The sequence below is a fragment of the Zea mays genome, chromosome 10 (genome assembly GCF_902167145.1).
Source record: "Zea mays cultivar B73 chromosome 10, Zm-B73-REFERENCE-NAM-5.0, whole genome shotgun sequence".
NCBI classification, from domain to species: Eukaryota; Viridiplantae; Streptophyta; class Magnoliopsida; order Poales; family Poaceae; genus Zea; species Zea mays.
In genome coordinates this window covers 17,529,090-17,535,726 of record NC_050105.1, presented here as the reverse complement: position 1 = coordinate 17,535,726, position 6,637 = coordinate 17,529,090, and positions in this window count along the sequence as shown.

Sequence of the window (6,637 nt, the reverse complement as noted above, 5' to 3'; positions counted from 1 at the left end):
CCGAGATCTTCCTGGTGGAAACCGGTTCAACCGGCTTACAAACCGGTTCAACCGGTTTTCGGTTCTTTTCTCCCAACGGCTGCCAGCTTTTGGGGGATCCTTTAAATACCCCCCACACTCTCTCTCTTCATTACTTCTGCTCTCTCCACGATTTCTCAGCTGAACAAACTCCAAACAAGGGCATTCAATTCACATCTCACACCCGAAATCGCATCTCCTTCAATCGCTTGAAGGATCCTTGGTGTGAGGTGAAGTTGATCTAACGCATTGTCAATTTCATCTTGATTCTTCCATTCTCTTTGTTCTTGAGCTCATTGCAAACTTAACCTTGTGCGGATTTGTTACTCTTGGAGCCTTGTGTTCCTTGACGGTTAGAGGTTGCTTGGGAGTCTCCAAATTTGTGGACGACCCCAAGAAGTTTGTATTACCCGCTCTTTGAGCAAATTTGAGAAAAGATTGCCTTGACCTTGGTGGTCGGCTTGTGGAGGATTAGGGTTGGAAAAGAAGCTCCTCAACGAGGAGTAGGACACCTTTGTGGTGGTTGCCGAACCTCGGGTTAAATCGCATGTTCTTGTGTGTTCTTGTTAAGTGCCTTAAATTGTTGGTTGGTTCATATTCATCTATTTGAGTGGATTTTCTGTAGGGCAAGTCATTAGCAAAATCTTTCACTACTTTGTCATATTTGTTTAACTGATTATTTAATCTAAGTTGAGCAGGTTCAAACTTGTTCAGTTGTAAACAAAATCAACTGAACCGGTTTGCACCAGTGCAACTTTAATTTGACCTATCTCGAAGTTTTTAGTGAAAAATTTCAGGTGTAGCCTATTTACCCCCCTCTAGGCTTCTTTCAGATGCTACGGAAGAAACACGATTAGATGGACGAGGAAAATAGAAATAAATCATATTTTGTGTAATCAATGGAATTGGTGAGTAAATACCACCGAACTCCATGCCTATATCTTTTTTGAGTGGTTTGGAGCTAGAAAAGATGTGCCCCAAACTCCAGACCCAAAATAAACTAGAGCTCTAGAAACTCAATTGGGTTGCTCCAATAAAGGTAGGGTTGGGATGTTTGGTTGGCTTCTCTCAACTCTAGTATAGAGTTAGGAGTTGGAGCTATGCCAAACAAGTCCTTCATAGCGTCAGCTCAACGGTGGTTAAGCCAAAAAGGTTTCTAATGAACCTCTAGCTCTAATACCAATTGAAAATAATATGGACATCTAAGTGCTGGTGAATTAGGATAATTATTTTTCACACCAATATAGGCCTCTAATTTATCTTGAACAAAACCTTTACATAAAACCAAGCATTGATATGTGCAAAGGTTTGTCTAAGTTTTGCTATCTCTAACGTAGGAGTTTTGCAGCCTAGGTTCAAGTCTTACCAACTAACCTATAACTAAACTAGGAGCAATAAAAACAACCAAATGAAGCAATATAAATGTGAAAGCTTAAATTAGATAGAGATGCAAACTCTCATTAACACGCTGGTATTTTTACTAGGATATCAAGAAACATGCAAGCTTATTAATCCTGGTTGGAGCCCCTACGCAAAGGGTAGCCCACACAAGAGCCAAGCTCTCAGTCAGGTAACTCCATAGATAGTCACAAGCCTTCTTCACGCGCAAGAGGTGTTCCACTTCTGGCCTCTCTGGATGCTCTCCGTTGTCTCCACTATTAAGTTTCTAGCTGAAACATTATGGGCCTGGTACACAGTGGCGGCCACACCATAAACGTAGTTGGTGTGATCTTGGAAGACTCTCGCCCCATTCTATACTATTACAAAGACGTGCACAAATGTCGAGGGGTTTGAGGGTGTCTAACCTCACTCTAGTCAACTAGGTATAACCTAGAGCAAGTGCTAAATAAGTTGTCTGACAAACCTAAGCAATTCACAAATTAACTAAACTACTCACCAAGTGATCTTTAAACACTTGGGTGTCTAAGAGCTAATGGATTGGAGTCATAACTCACTTGTTATGTTTCCTAACTCCCACACTTGAGAAATGACTGATTTGGGTGGTATTTATAGCCTCTCAAGCCTAAAAAGAGTCGTTGAAAGGGAGCAACGATTTTTGTGCGCAACGAACATGTCCAATGTGCCACGGGTGTTGACATCGAACATGTTTAGTTTGTTATACCTAACGTGGGTGTATTTTGCAACCCTTACTGAGTGTCGTATCTGGTGCAGGATCTGGTGCTACACTGGACATGTATGGTGTGTTGTAGCCGCCCACATGCGCGCTGCAGGGCTCTCTACATGCCTTGTTTGGTGCACCTTGTCTGTTGCACACCCTAATATCTGGTGCACTTTGTCTTCAGTCCGATCTTTAGTACATGCACAACATTTGTCTGGTGTTCCACTAGATACATTCGGTGCACTCGGTGTGCATGTTTGTTTGTGTCTTCGTGTTTCTTCGCTTGGGCGTTCTTTGTCTTGTGTCTTCGACTCTTGCATGATATTGATTAGTCTTTAATGAGTCTTCTAATGTGTTACTTTGAGCTATTGATCTCCTTTTATCACTTTGTTGTCTTTGTTCTGGTCCATGTTACATTCTTTGAACTATAAACATAAATACTAGGAAACACATTAATCCAAATGGTTATTGATCATCAAACACTAGAACCTTTAATCAAATGGATCGAGCTCCATTTTCCGTATGTCAATGTAGATGTGGCTTAATATGCTAGCCTAAGGTTATCTCCAACAAGGATATGCAAAAAAAAGAAATCCAAATACAAGTCTGGGTTACGCTATCAGCCGAAAGACGAGACCCAAATGTTACTGTGTCCAACTCGGTACTGAAATACATGTTTGAGAAGATAGTCATCCATATATATATATATATATATGTCCCATATCACATCTAAATGGGTATCGAGTATAGGTTACCTGTTAGAGATGCTACAACGTTATTTAGATATCTATAATGAGTTTAGGTACTTGATAGGTACTCCGTTGGAGTTAACCTAATGACTTTATTTTAGTTTGTTTTGTCGCAAGTACTAGCTTTTAAGTTGCGACCCAGAAGACAAGTTGAAGTAGGATGCACATTAAGGTTTAAATTGTTCATTAAATTTTATAGCCCAATTCAATCCCACTTGGGCTCTTGCGTTTTTTTCTATCTCAATAATGGAGTTTTGGAATGCATGGGCACCACACAAAGTCTAAACAAAGAAACTGTACTTGGGAACGAAGTTTGATATCAAAATTAGTCTAAAAAACTTACTAATAAGTAATAACAAAATAAAAGGAAATAATAAATACAAAAAATGAGTCATAAGCTTTATATTTTCCCTATCATGGTGCAGCATATTTTGGCGATCTGATAGTTTAGTCGATTAGATTCCTCATGGTAGAATTTATCCACATTTGTTAACATCCTTGATGCAATTCTATATTATTACAATGACGTGCACAAATGTCGAGGGGTTTGAGGGTGTCTAACCTCACTCTAATCAACTAGGTATAACCTAGAGCAAGTGCTAAATAAGTTGTCTGACTAACCTAAGCACTTCACAAATTAACTAAACTACTCACCAAGTGATCTTTAAACACTTGGGTGTCTAAGAGCTAATGGATTGGAGTCTCAACTCACTTGTTATGTTTCCTAACTCCCACACTTGAGAAATGACTGATTTGGGTGGTATTTATAGCCTCTCAAGCCTAAAAAGAGTCGTTGAAAGGGAGCAATGATTTTTGTGCGCAACGAACATGTCCAATGTGCCACCGTTGTTGACATCGAACATGTTTAGTGTGTTATACCTAACGTGGGTGTATTTTGCAACCCTTACTGAGTGTCGTATCTGGTGCAGGATCTGGTGCTACACTGGACATGTATGGTGTGTTGTAGCCGCCCACATACGCGCTGCAGGGCTCTCTGCATGCCTTGTTCGGTGCACCTTGTCTGTTGCACACCCTAATATCTGGTGCACTTTGTCTTCAGTCCGATCTTTAGTACATGCACAACATTTGTCTGGTGTTCCACTAGATACATTCGGTGCACTCGGTGTGCATGTTTGTTTGTGTCTTCGTGTTTCTTCGCTTGGGCGTTCTTTGTCTTATGTCTTCGACTCTTGCATGATCTTGGTTAGTCTTTAATGAGTCTTCTAATGTGTTACTTTGAGCTATTGATCTCCTTTTATCACTTTGTTGTCTTTGTTCTGGTCCATGTTGCATTCTTTGAACTATAAACATAAATACTAGGAAACACATTAATCCAAATGGTTATTGATCATCAAACACTAGAACCTTTAATCAAATGGATCGAGCTCCATTTTCCGTATGTCAATGTAGATGTGGCTTAATATGCTGGCCTAAGGTTATCTCCAACAAGGATATGCAAAAAAAAAGAAATCCAAATACAAGTTTGGGTTACGCTATCAGCCGAAAGACGAGACCCAAATGTTACTGTGTCCAACTGGGTACTGAAATACATGTTTGAGAAGATAGTCATCCATATATATATATATATATATATATATATATCCCATATCACATCTAAATGGGTATCGAGTATAGGTTACCTGTTAGAGATGCTACAACGTTATTTAGATATCTATAATGAGTTTAGGTACTTGATAGGTACTCCGTTGGAGTTAACCTAATGACTTTATTTTAGTTTGTTTTGTCGCAAGTACTAGCTTTTAAGTTGCGACCCAGAAGACAAGTTGAAGTAGGATGCACATTAAGGTTTAAATTGTTCTTTAAATTTTATAGCCCAATTCAATCCCACTTGGGCTCTTGCGTTTTTTTCTATCTCAATAATGGAGTTTTGGAATGCATGGGCACCACACAAAGTCTAAACAAAGAAACTGTACTTGGGAACGAAGTTTGATATCAAAATTAGTCTAAAAAAACTTACTAACAAGTAATAACAAAATAAAAGGAAATAATAAATACAAAAAATGAGTCATAAGCTTTATATTTTCCCTATCATGGTGCAGCATATTTTGGCGATCTGATAGTTTAGTCGATTAGATTCCTCATGGTAGAATTTATCCACATTTGTTAACATCCTTGATGCAATTCTATATTATTACAATGACGTGCACAAATGTCGAGGGGTTTGAGGGTGTCTAACCTCACTCTAATCAACTAGGTATAACCTAGAGCAAGTGCTAAATAAGTTGTCTGACTAACCTAAGCACTTCACAAATTAACTAAACTACTCACCAAGTGATCTTTAAACACTTGGGTGTCTAAGAGCTAATGGATTGGAGTCTCAACTCACTTGTTATGTTTCCTAACTCCCACACTTGAGAAATGACTGATTTGGGTGGTATTTATAGCCTCTCAAGCCTAAAAAGAGTCGTTGAAAGGGAGCAACGATTTTTGTGCGCAACGAACATGTCCAATGTGCCACCGGTGTTGACATCGAACATGTTTAGTGTGTTATACCTAACGTGGGTGTATTTTGCAACCCTTACTGAGTGTCGTATCTGGTGCAGGATCTGGTGCTACACTGGACATGTATGGTGTGTTGTAGCCGCCCACATACGCGCTGCAGGGCTCTCTGCATGCCTTGTTCGGTGCACCTTGTCTGTTGCACACCCTAATATCTGGTGCACTTTGTCTTCAGTCCGATCTTTAGTACATGCACAACATTTGTCTGGTGTTCCACTAGATACATTCGGTGCACTCGGTGTGCATGTTTGTTTGTGTCTTCGTGTTTCTTCGCTTGGGCGTTCTTTGTCTTATGTCTTCGACTCTTGCATGATCTTGGTTAGTCTTTAATGAGTCTTCTAATGTGTTACTTTGAGCTATTGATCTCCTTTTATCACTTTGTTGTCTTTGTTCTGGTCCATGTTGCATTCTTTGAACTATAAACATAAATACTAGGAAACACATTAATCCAAATGGTTATTGATCATCAAACACTAGAACCTTTAATCAAATGGATCGAGCTCCATTTTCCGTATGTCAATGTAGATGTGGCTTAATATGCTGGCCTAAGGTTATCTCCAACAAGGATATGCAAAAAAAAAGAAATCCAAATACAAGTTTGGGTTACACTATCAGCCGAAAGACGAGACCCAAATGTTACTGTGTCCAACTGGGTACTGAAATACATGTTTGAGAAGATAGTCATCCATATATATATATATATATATATATATATATATATATATATATATATATATCCCATATCACATCTAAATGGGTATCGAGTATAGGTTACCTGTTAGAGATGCTACAACGTTATTTAGATATCTATAATGAGTTTAGGTACTTGATAGGTACTCCGTTGGAGTTAACCTAATGACTTTATTTTAGTTTGTTTTGTCGCAAGTACTAGCTTTTAAGTTGCGACCCAGAAGACAAGTTGAAGTAGGATGCACATTAAGGTTTAAATTGTTCTTTAAATTTTATAGCCCAATTCAATCCCACTTGGGCTCTTGCGTTTTTTTCTATCTCAATAATGGAGTTTTGGAATGCATGGGCACCACACAAAGTCTAAACAAAGAAACTGTACTTGGGAACGAAGTTTGATATCAAAATTAGTCTAAAAAACTTACTAACAAGTAATAACAAAATAAAAGGAAATAATAAATACATAAAATGAGTCATAAGCTTTATATTTTCCCTATCATGGTGCAGCATATTTTGGCGATCTGATAGTTTAGTCGATTAGATT